The sequence below is a fragment of the Canis lupus genome, chromosome 32 (genome assembly GCF_011100685.1).
Source record: "Canis lupus familiaris isolate Mischka breed German Shepherd chromosome 32, alternate assembly UU_Cfam_GSD_1.0, whole genome shotgun sequence".
Taxonomy (NCBI): Eukaryota; Metazoa; Chordata; class Mammalia; order Carnivora; family Canidae; genus Canis; species Canis lupus.
The window spans coordinates 2,787,151-2,800,186 of record NC_049253.1 but is presented as its reverse complement, the minus strand read 5'-3'; positions in this window follow the sequence as shown (position 1 = coordinate 2,800,186).

Sequence of the window (13,036 nt, the reverse complement as noted above, 5' to 3'; positions counted from 1 at the left end):
CTGAGAGCACTGTATGTAAAACAATCTAAACTAATTGGGGCTCTGAAAATCAGCAAAAATTGGCAGCTGATAATAATAACCTCCATGAGTTATTCCTAAATATAGGTGGGAAATTGTGCCTGCCAACAGGTAAAGGAACTCTTGAGAGGTTAAGAACAATCAGGGACTTTACTGGCCACCTAGTCTGATGCGGTGGAGAGGGACCTGGAGTATATACAAACTTAGAGCTTATTCTCCCTGACTCACCAATTACCTGCCATAGACTTTCACAGTGTGTGTGTCAGCACGAGAAAGAAAAGCAGACAGACCTGATTGCTACTTAGATTCCAAAGCTCTGCATGTTGCAATACATAGAGGACAAAGATTGCCATTGTGTTTTTGGAATTCATTATTCCTTATTTCTGCCATTTTTCCCCCTTAATTCCATTATTATCATCTCCTTTAAGATGTTAATTTTTCTTAACACTAATTAGTCTTATGTTAATTTTAAAGTATTAATACCGTTGGGGCCAAGGGCAGGCTATCCCTAAGAGGGCCACTTTGACATGAAGATTATTTTGAGTTAAAGGCCATCAAAACCCAGCAGATTTAGGGAAAGGTCTTTTACCTCCCCCACAACTACCTAAAAAGAATTTAGAGAGAGGAGCTATTCCAGGGAAGACAGCTATCACTATAGATCTATAGGAAATGTATGCTAGGTATGTTAATATGGTAGGCAGGGAAGAACCTACCTGGCAAGGCCTAAGTTCAATCAAAGTCTTCTTTATCCCCTGGTTTCTGAGTGCCCAGTAAACATTTGTTTACCAAACATTTAGCCTTTTTTCATCTTCCTGTGAATTGCATTCCTTCCTTTTGAGGGCCTAGACTCCTACCCCTTCTCCTTAGTTCGGAATAAAATGTATACCTCATTTTGCCAGTCTTTGAAATTTCTTATCTCTGTGGATGCCCCCTTGCAGGAAATTAAATTTTATTTTTTTCCTGTCAATTTATCTCTTGTCAGTTTGATTCTTACCCCAGCTAGAAGGACCTTAAAGGGGACAGGATGTTCTTGCTCCTTAACAATACAAATTGCTACCTAGAACTTTTTTAAATTATGAAAAGTATTTCTTCTAGAGTTTAAAATTTGTAATTCTTCATGCTTGTAAATTTTTTCCCTCTTTGCCTTGCTCTTTTAAGAATTGAATATATGGTACTCATTTAAAATCCACAACTGTCAACCCTGGAAAAAGAATACAATTCATTTTAAAACTCATTTCCATAAATGGAAGAAAGGAGTAGGACAGAGAATAGAAGAAAAAGAAAATATTTCAAAGGCTTAAATCCACAAAAGAAAAATCATACACTAAAGATAATCGGCTTCTGGCACATTCAAACCCGTGGATTCAAACCCGTCAAGTTTATAGCTGTAAAATGTGTCTAAAGAAATTGAGAAAATTATGAAAAAATATTACAAAATAATCTGGAAGAAAATACTTTACATAATGTAAGACATTTATATTAATAGTAAGACTTTCAAGTAAAAGAATGCTATATTTAAAAAAAGTCTTTAAATTGAGATCCCTGTATACCCACAAATATACCCCAAAACAGATGATAAAAAAGGAACCCAGATTGACACATTCCAAGTAGTTGTGACATTTCTAATAACTTTAGAGAGATAATTGATCTGTCAGTGATGATCAGAAGATAGAAATTTTCTATCAGGAAATATTTTTTCTAGTTTATTTTCTCACTAGGCACTTTCCAAGTTCTGTTACCTTTTTAAAAAAAACTTTTTCTCTTACCTAGAATACACATAGTATATATTTGTACTCTCTCACTATAGATTTTGCTTTTTTAATCAGCTAACTTCCAAAATGACATGATGTTTCAATCTTTAAGGATCTAGAACAATCCTATTTCTGAGGGAATTTCCCTGATCTGATATTTTTTTAAATTGTTTTTTGTTGTTGTTTGTTTTAGTTTGGGCTTTGAGTTTTGGGGTTTTATTTTGGTTGTAAGATGTATAAAATGAGCTATACTTACTAATCAGGATACTAATAATGACAGAAAATACACTGTCTTCCAACTTTGATTTGAGGGTATTGCTAAAGATCTGTTTCCTCTGGTTGACAAAGACAGGGTGCCAGCTAGAAGACACTGATCTGAACCCCTGCCATGAGGGAAACCTCATCAACAAAGATAAGTGAGCTCCCCAGGTGAGAATAGTTCCCACAGAACCTCAGGTTGCAAGTGAACTTCATGCAGAGATGATAGCACCTGGTAGTAAATGAAAGCTGCTATTACAAATACTGTTGGGGAGGAAGAAGCTTTCCTCTGTCTAGAATTTTTCTAGCTGGACTAAAAAGCAAATTGATATGAGAAAGACTAACAAGAGAAAATCAAATTTAATTTCCTACATATAGGAAACCTGCACAGACATGAAATTACAACCACAGTCAGGAAAATGGTGTGTATATATGTCATTCTAAACTGAGGAGAGCCCAAGTCACCTGTCCCCACCAACTCACCTAGGTAACTTTCAAATCATCCTGAAAACCTACGAATTTGGCCTGAAATTTAAAGAGAGAACAGCTGGAATGCTACAGTGAGAAGAGTTCACACTTCTAGCAAGGTAGGAAGACGGGGAAAAAGGAAATAAAGAAACAAAAGGCATCCAAGGGGGAAGGGCCCCGCGAGGATCCGGGCTAAGGCCGGGGCGAGTGTCCCCAGGACAGGAGAGCCCCGTCCCGAAGAAGCAGGAGCTGCACCAACCTTCCCGGGTGGAAAGGGGCTCTCAGGGAGTTAGAGCAGGACCCCAGGAGGGCGGGGATGCCCTCAGACTCCCAGGGGCACTAACGGAGGACCTGCGCCCTGGGGGAGAGTGCCACACCCCCCGGGGCGAGCTCCCTAAAGGGCTGCAGAGTGCATCTGGCGGGGCCCTGGAGCGGCTCCAGCAGCGGCTCCACATGGAGGGGGCTGCGTGGCCCTGGGAGCCAGATTCCAGTGGTGCAGACCTCAGAGCCCAGGGCACTGGGGGACACAGCCCAGGATCCTGCGCTCCCCCCAGGACAGGCAGAGGCCGGGAAGGCACAGGACAGCAAGGACACTCCTGCCACCAGGCGGCCCTGAGCTGTGCAGATCGGTGCCCCCTGCCCCAGGAGCATCCAGGTCCCTGCGGACTGAGAGCTCGTAGTTACTGCAGGAGCTGAATCCAGGGCTGGAGAACTACCGCTGCCACTGTTGTTGTTCCTCCCCATGTCACCTTATACCTGGGACTGAGAAGGGCCACCAGGGAGCAGGGGCCTCATGGGATAAACAGCTCCCACGGAGCCGTGCACCTGGCAGGGGTGGGGCAGCTCCCTAGGTGCACACGCCTGAGACTCAGCACAGCAGGCCCCTCCCCCAGAAGACCAGCTGAAAGGACAGGGGAGGAGCAAGTTCTTGGCCAGGCAACACTGAAAAGCTCCACGGGAAGTCTAGAGACTTACAGGATTTGGAATCAAAGGATACCCCTCCTTGTTTTTTGTTTGTTCTCCCCATTTTTTTCTCTTTTTCTCCTTTTTCCAGTGCAACTTGTTTTTAGCCACGCTGGACTGAGCAAAATGACTAGAAGGAATAACTCACCACAAAAGAAAAATAAAACAGTCCTCTCTCCCACAGAGTTACAGAGTTTGGATTACAATTCAATGTCAGAAAGTCAATTCAGAAGCACAATTATAAAGCAACCGGTGGCTCTAGAAAAAAGCATAAAGGATTAAAGAGACTTCATGACTGCAGAGTTTAGATCTAATCAGGCCGAAATTAAGAATCAATTAAATGAGATGCAATCCAAACTGGAAGTCCTAACAACAAGGGTTAACGAGGTAGAAGAACGAGAGAGTGACATAGAAGACAAGTTGATGGCAAGGAACGAAGCTGAGGAAAAAAGGGAAAAAACAATTAAATGATCATGAGGAAAGGTTAAGGGAAATAAATGACAGCCTCAGAAGGAAAAAATCTACGTTTAATTGGGGTTCCAGAGGGCACCGAAAGGACAGAAGACCAGACAGTGTATTTGAACAAATCATAGCTGAGAACTTCCCTAACTTGGGAAGGGAAACAAGCATTCAAATCCAGGAGATAGAGAGATTCCCCCCCACCCTAAAATGAATAAAAACTATTCAACACCCTGACATTTAATAGGGAAACTTGCAAATTCCAAAGATAAAGAGAAGATCCTTAAAGCAGCAAGAGACAAGAGATCCCTAACCTTTATGGGGAGAAGTATTAGGTTAACAGCAGACCTCTCCACAGAGACCTGGCAGGGCAGAAAGGGCTGGCAGGATATATTCAGGGTCCTAAGTGAGAAGAATCTGCAGCCAAGAATACTTTACCCAGCCAGGCTTTCATTTAGAATAGAAGGAGAGATAAATAGCTTCCAAGATAGGCAGGAACTGAAAGAATATGTGACCTCCAAACCAGCTCTGCAAGAAATATTAAGGGGGACTCTGTAAAAGAAAGAGGAAGTCCAAGGAAACAATCCACAAAAACAGGGACTGAATAGGTATTATGATGACACTAAATTCATATCTATCAATGGTAACTCTGAACATGAATGGGCTTAATGATCACATCAAAAGGCACAGGGTTTCAGATTGGATAAAAAAGCAAGACCCCTCTATTTGCTGTCTATAAAAGACTCATACTAAGGACACATACAGCCTGCAAACAAAAGGTTGGAGAACAATTTACCATTCAAATGGTCCTCAAAAGAAAGCAGGGGTAGCCATCCCTCATACCAGATAAATTAAAGTTTATCCCAAAGACTGTAGTAAGAGATGAAGAGGGACACTATATCATACTAAAAGGATCTATCCAACAAGAGGACCTAACAATCATGAATATCTATGCCCCGAATGCAGGAGCTGTCAAGTATATCACTCAATTAATAACCAAAATTAAGACATACTTAGATAATAATACACTTATACTTGGAGACTGGAACACGGTGCTTTCTACAGTTGATAGATCTTCTAAGCACAACATCGCCAAAGAAACAAGAGCTTTAAATGATACACTGGACCAGATGGATTTCACAGATACTTACAGAACTTTACATCCAAATGGAACTGAATACACATTCTTCTCAAGTGCACATGGAACTTTCTCCAAAATAGACCACATACTGGGTCACATATCAGGTCTGAACTGATGCCAAAAGATTGGGATTGTCCCCTGAATATTTTCAGACCATAATGCTTTGAAACTCGAACTAAACCACAAGAAGAAGTTTGGAAGGATTTCAAACATGTGGAGGTTAAAAGACTATCCTGCTTAAAATGAAAGGATCAACCAGGAAACTAGAGAAAAATTAAAAAGATTCAAGAAAACTAATGAGAATGAAGATATGACCATTCAAAATCTTTGGGATACAGCAAAAGCAGTCCTGAGGGGGAAATACATCGCAATACAAGCATCCATTCAAAAACTGGAAAGAACTCAAATACAAAAGCTAACCTTGCACCTAAACGAGCTGGAGAAGGAACAGCAAATAAACCCTTCACCCAGTGGAAGAAGAGAATTAATAAAGATTCGAGCAGAACTCAATGAAATCAAGACCAGAAGAACTGTTGAACAGATCAACAAAACCAGGAGTTTGTTCTTTGAAAGAATTAATAAGATAGACCATTAGCCAGCCTTATTAAAAAGAAGAGAGAAAAGACTCAAATTAATAAAATCATGAATGAGAAAGGAGAGATCACCACCGATACCAAGGAAATACAAATGATTTTAAGAACATATTATGAGCAGCTATACACCAATAAATTAGGCAATCTAGAAGAAATGGACGCATTTCTGGAAAACCACAAACTACCAGAAATGGAACAGGAAGAAATAGAAAACCTGAACAGGCCAATAACCAGCGAGGAAATTAAAGCAGTCATCAAAAACCTCCCAAGACACAAAAGTCCAGGGCCAGATGGCTTCTCAGGGGAATTCTATCAAACATTTAAAGAAGAAGCCATACCTATTCTACTAAAGCTGTTCAGAAAGATAAAAGGAGATGGAATACTTCCAAACTCATTCTATGAGGCCAGCATCGCCTTAATTCCAAAACCAGACAAAGCCCCCACCAAAAAGGAGAATTATAGACCAATATCCCTGATGAACACAGATGCAAAAATTCTCAACAAGTTACTAGCCAATAGTATCCAACAGTACATTAAGAAGATTATTCACCATGACCAAGTGGGATTTATCCCCGGGATGCAAGGCTAGTTCAACACTCGTAAAGCAATCAATGTGATAGATCATATCCATAAGAGAAAAAACAAGAACCATATGATCCTCTCAATAGATGCAAAGAAAGGATTTGATAAAATGCAGCATCCGTTCGTGATCAAAACTCTTCAGAGTGTAGGGATAGAGGGAACATTCCTCAGCATCTTGAAAGCCACCTATGAAGAGCCCACAGCAAATATCATTCTCAATGGGGAAACACTGGGAGCCTTTCCCCTAAGACCAGGAACGAGATAGGGATGTCCACTCTCACCCCCGCTATTCAACATAGTACTAGAAGTCCTAGCCTCAGCAATCAGGCAACAAAAAGAAAGAAAAGGCATTCAAACTGACAAAGAAGTCAAACTCTCCCTCTTCGCAGATGACATGAAACTGTACATAGAAAACCCAAAAGACTCCACCCCAAGATTGCTAGAACTCATACAGCAATTTGGCAGTGTGGCAGGATACGAAATCAATGCCCAGAAATCAGTGGTGTTTCTATACACTAACAATGAGACTGATGAAAGAGAAATTAAGGAGTCAATCCCATTTACAATTGCACCCAAAAGCATAAGAAACCTAGGAATAAACCTAACCAAAGACGTAAAGGATCTATACCCTAAAAACTACAGAACATTTCTGAAAGAAATTGAGGAAGACACAAAGAGATGGAAAAATATTCCATGCTCATGGATTGGCAGAATTAATATTGTGAAAATGTCAATGTTACCCAGGGCAGTTACACGTTTAATGCAATCCCTATCAAAATACCATGGACTTTCTTCAGAGAGTTGGAACAAATCATCTTAAGATTTGTGTGGAATCAGAAAAGATTAGCCAGGGGTATATTAAAAAAGAAAACCATATCTGGGGGCATCACAATGCCAGATTTCAGGTTGTACTACAAAGCTCTGGTCATCAAGACAGTGTGGTACTGGCACAAAAACAGACACACAGATCAATGGAACAGAATAGAGAATCCAGAACTGGACCCTCAACTTTATGGTCAACTAATATTCGATAAAGGAGGAAAGACTATCCACTGGAAGAAAGACAGTCTCTTCAATAAATGGTGCTGGGGATCCCTGGGTGGCGCAGCGGTTTGGCGCCTGCCTTTGGCCCAGGGCGCGATCCTGGAGTCCTGGGATCGAATCCCACGTCGGGCTCCCGGTGCATGGAGCCTGCTTCTCCCTCTGCCTGTGTCTCTGCCTCATTCTCTCTCTCTCTCTGTGACTATCACAAATAAATAAAAATTAAAAAAAATAAAAAATAAAAAAATAAATGGTGCTGGGAAAATTGGACATCCACATGCAGAAGAACGAAACTGGACCATTCTCTTACACCAGACACAAAGATAAACTCAAAATGGATGAAAGATCTAAATGTGAGACAAGATTCCATCAAAATCCTAGAGGAGAACACAGGCAACACCCTTTTTGAACTTGGCCACAGTAACTTCTTCAAGATACATCGATGGAGGCATGGAAAGAAAAGCAAAAATGAATTATTGGGACTTCATCAAGATAAAAAGCTTCTGCACAGCAAAAGAAACAGTCAGCAAAACTAAAAGACAACCTACAGAATGGGAGAAGATATTTGCAAATGATGTATCAGATAAAGGGCTAGTATTCAAAATCTATAAAGAACTTCTTAAACTCAACACCAAAGAAACAAACAATCCAATCATGAAATGGGCAAAAGACATGAAGAGAAATCTCACAGAGGAAGACATAGACATGGCCAAGAAGCACATGAGAAAATGCTCCACATCACTGGCCATCAGGGAAATACAAGTCAAAACCACAATGAGATACCGTCTCACAGCAGTGAAAATTAACAAGACAGGAAACAACAAATGTTGGAGAGGATGCGGAGAAAGGGGAACCCTCTTACACTGTTGGTGGGAATGTGAGCTGGTGCAGCCACTCTGGAAAACTGTGGAGGTTCCTCAAAGAGTTAAAAATAGACCTGCCTTAATACCCCAGCTGGGTATTTACCCCTAAGATACAGAAGCAGTGAAATGCCAGATGTTTCTAGCACCCCGATGTTTCTAGCAGCAATGTCCACAATAACCAAACTGTGGAAGGAGCTTTGATGTCCATAGAAAGATGAATGGATAAAGAAGATGTCGTTTATGTATACAATGGAATATTCCTCAGCCATTAGAAACGACAAATACCCACCATTTTCTTTGACATGGATGTAACTGGAGGGTGTTATGCTGAGTGAAATAAGTCAGTGGGAGAAGGACAAACATTATATGGCCTCATTCATTTGGGGAATATAAAAATTAATGAAAGGGAATAAAGGGAAAGGAGAGAAAATGAGTGAAAATATCAGTGAGGGTGACAAAACATGAGAGACACTTAACTCTGGGAAAGGAACAAGGGGTAGTGGAAAGGGAGGTGGGTGGGGAGTTGGGGTAACTGGTGATGGGCACTGAGGGGGGCACTTGGCGGGATGAGCATTCGTGTTATGCTATCTGTTGGCAAATTGAACTCCAATAATAATAAAAAAAAAAACTAAGGAGAAGTGGGTTGGGGTCTGGGACTTCAAAGGGAAGGAGCACAATTCAGGAAGATAAAAAGTAAATGTTTAGTGGATGTTTGCGGGGCTGCACAGAATCAATGGACTAGAGAGGAATTTTAACAAACAGACTGAAAATTCTTTCTTATCTATGGCCCCTAAAATGTACTTATCTGGTCCTCTAAATTCTTTTAGGCAGTTGGTGGGGGAAGGTCACAATAATCTTCAGGCTAAAGTGGCTCTTGGAGTGGCCTGCCCTTGGCCTTACACTACACAGCATGTTTACTGCTTGGTATAAAATGATGTATAAACAAGTACATATTTACCAATTCCTAAGTAAATTATCTTTTGATATGACATGACCATGGTGTTTACAAGCGAAGGACTAGTTTTTTTCCCTACATTTTGAGAAAACAAAAACACAGTTAATTTGAAATGTAAACACTATTTAATAAAGGTGTTTCTTTTCCTCTAGAAAAGTTTTGCTCTGCTGCGTAAAAATAAATATTTTGAGTTTTATTAAATTCATACATACTTGTAGGATTATTTTCACAAATAAGTAGATTACACTGATTGTTGTGCCTCTTCTTCTCAATCGTCACCTCATAAGAAACTTAAATATTGACTCAGGCAATTAAAGTCAGGCATTGTTAGGAGCCTGGTGTCAGCCAACATCATCCGCTGTAGCACCTATCACATTTAACATAATACTTGACCTATTTATGTTGCTAATCACTGCTCTTCTTAGAGGGTCATCCTAAAGGTCAGGTTTTCACATCTGTATTCTTCACTGTGGCATTCCTAGCTTCTCAGGCAGCGCCTGCTTTATAAATATTTGTTGAAGGAATATTTAAAAGAATGTCTGAGGTAATCTTTTTTTTTTTTTTTTTTTTTTTTTTCGTCTGAGGTAATCTAAAGAGCTTTCTAGGTACATCTAGATCATGACCTGGGAGAAGTTCTCACGGGATGTAAAGAATCTCTCTAGTTACCTTCTGATTCAATGTTTCTTACACAGTTAAATTAATAATCCAAATTGCTCCTTCTGGCATTTATCCTCATTTTGTCATCAAGTAGTATTTGTGTTGTGCTCCCTAGAAATTTTAAGAGTAAATAACAAATAAAACTCATGGCAACAGATTTATTGAGATATCTGTCACATAACAACCAATACTCCTCATTGTGGATCTTTCATACATCCTGGGAAGCCAAATGTGAATCTGACAAAATGATGGATGAAACGATGTGCATCTTTCCTAAGGGTTTGAAGTCAGCCTCCACACCCGCAATGGAGCTAAACTTGTGCAGGTATTATTATTCATAGGTATAGCAAGAAAAGGCCACTTTATCACTATGCATACCTATTGATGTGGAAATATTGAGGTTCTGGACCCAATGGCCAAGAAAGAATTCTTGAGATGTTTTTGGTGGGTTTTAAAAAACAAAAACAAAAACAAAACAAAACAAAACCATTTTATTTATTTGATAGAAAGAGAGAGAGCACAAGCAGCCTGAGTGGCAAAGGGAGAAGCAGGCTCCACGCCAAGCAAGGACCTCGATGTGGGGCTCCATGCCAGGACCCTGGGATCATGACCTGAGCCAAAAGGAAGACTCTTAACCGACTGAACCACCCAGGTGCCCCCCAAAAAGGGTGTTTTTCATTAAAGCACAGGGACTGGACCCATGGACTGAAAGGGCTGCCAGGAGATGGTGAGGAGCCATTGATTATGTGGAATTGGGGGAGGTAAAGACCAGGGAAATTTTGGAAAGGATTTTCATATGCTAAAGAAGACTCACAAGATCCTGAAGATCTAGCTATTGTCAGGCTAAGGTTGTTTTTACCTCTAGCAAGACAGGGACATTAAGATTGGGAGTTCCCGGAGGAAAATTATACTCTGCTTGCCTCAAGTATTTGTCAATGGGCTGCAGGTTAGAAGGAAATTTAATATTATCTACAATTCTTTTGCCTGTGTTCTCCACATCACCTGCAGATTTTCATGTTGCTTTAAATGTTTTTTCTTCAGTTCATCAGAACATATTTTTAGGGATGCCTGGGTGGCTCAGCAGCTGAGCGTCCACCTTTGGCTCAGGGAGTGATCCTGGAGTAATGGGATTGAGTCCCATATCAGGCTTCCTGCATGGAGCCTGCTTCTCCCTCTGCTTGTGTCCCTACCTCTCTCTCTGTGTCGCTCATGAATAAATAAATAAAATCTTAAAAAAAAAAAAAAACATTTTTGAATACCTTGGGAATTAAATAGACTTTGATCCGAAATCGAAATCTCAAAATTCTGATGGCCTAGTTTTATAAATTTTAAAATATCAGGTAATAACAAGTCAAGTGCCATCCATTTACTTACTTGTTTCTATCCAAGCATGATGGATAAACAAAACAAATAACAAAATTGTTTTGAAGACAATTGGGCTGTTAAATAATTGTATTTCTAAAAATTCTATATATGTAACTATGCTTAGTTCGTAAAAAAACCTATACATAATTATATTTAAGGCAATTATTTTGTTTAAAAATGTAGCCATGGTCAACTAAGAATTACAAAATTATATGTAGCAAATTTCTTATTCCTGTAAAAACTGAAAAATAAATCAATGAACAAGACGTCAAGTTAATACCAACATCTTACATGTCAGAATTTATTGACAAGAAAATGTTTTTGATGCATATCTAATAATCCAGGAGGCTTTATAGGCAAGGATTTTTTTTTACTGTGTACACAAACAAATACCGTTTACAGTCCTACAATACGCTAACATTCACTTTCCTGTAAAATAAATCATGCACAACACATTTTTAAATATGATTCCTAATAGCAAAGTTTGACAAGGTGCTTGTTTTTAATCTTTCATGGGAGGTTTAACTCCAACCTGAAATGCTATTTACATTCAGCAGTGCAATCAATTCTATCACATTCTATTTTACTGGCAACAGTTTCATTGAAATGTGCTAGTGTAAATGGGTTTCAAGATGTTTATTAAATATCTCATAAGCCTCTTGGCAGTACTAGACTATAACATAGCTTTAAAATGTTTCAAAGTGGTGGGTCTACAAAACATAAAGTAAAATACTTGCAATTATAGTAAAATCTCACAGACTCTTCAAAGTTCTAATACTTTAAACTTATTATGTCTGGTTTCTTCTGGCTTCTGACCATAGTTTAATGGGTAAAGAAATTTTTTAAAGATTTATTTATTTCAGAGAGAGAGAGAACAGGGGAAAGGGGCAGAGGGAGAGGGACAAAGGGTCCCAAACCGATTCCACTAAGTGCAAAGGCAGACTGGAGACTCGAGTTCACAACCTGAGCTGAAACCTGGAGTCTGATGCTTAACCAACTGAGCCACCCAGGAGCTTCCAGGGGAAGAAAAATTTTTTTAAAGGAGAAGCAATTTACAGATCTAGAATTCCTGACATTATATTATGACTCCAAATTCCTGACTACAGAATCGCTAATACAATTGTTTATCATTAGAAAGGCTAATTCACATCATTACTACTAAAGAAGTGGAGTTAGAGGCTGTCATATTCAAAGCCAACATCTAATTTAGTAATTACGAATTTTTTAAAAGATTTTATTTATTTATTCATGAGAGACACACACACACACAGAGGGGCGGAGACACAGGCAGAGGGAGAAGCAGGCTCCATGCAAGAAGCCCGAGGTGGGACTTGATCCCAGGACTCCAGATCATGCCCTGAACTGAAGGCAGGCGCTAAACTGCTGAGTCACCCAGGGATCCCGGTAATTAAGAGTTTTAATAAAATAGTTCCTAACGTTCCAAGAGACATAAAACTTATAGCTCATGCCTGAATATAAAATCATTTGCTTTTAAAATTTAAAATTATTGACTTGTAGAAGAATTAATACTGAGATTATTTTAGTATTCAATGACTTTATATTATACAGTTAAAATAAAATTCACATGTTGCATTGTGTTTCCTACCGTTGCTATAAAAATTATTAGAAACATAGTGACTTAACACAAATTTTTTCTCTTACACTTCTGGAGGTCAGATGTCCAAAATGAGTCTTACAGGGCTCCCATTGAGGTGTTAGCAGTCTGGTTCCTGCTGGAGACTCTGGTGGAGATTCTGTTCCTTACTCTTCCAGCTTCCTTGGCTCCTTCCTAGCACTTTCCACCTTCAAAGCCAGCAATTTCATCACTCCAGCCTGTTTTCAGACCTTCTCTCACTTTCCCACCTCCCTCTTTCCCTTAGAAGGACTCTTGTGATTACATCAGACCCACTCAGATAATCCAG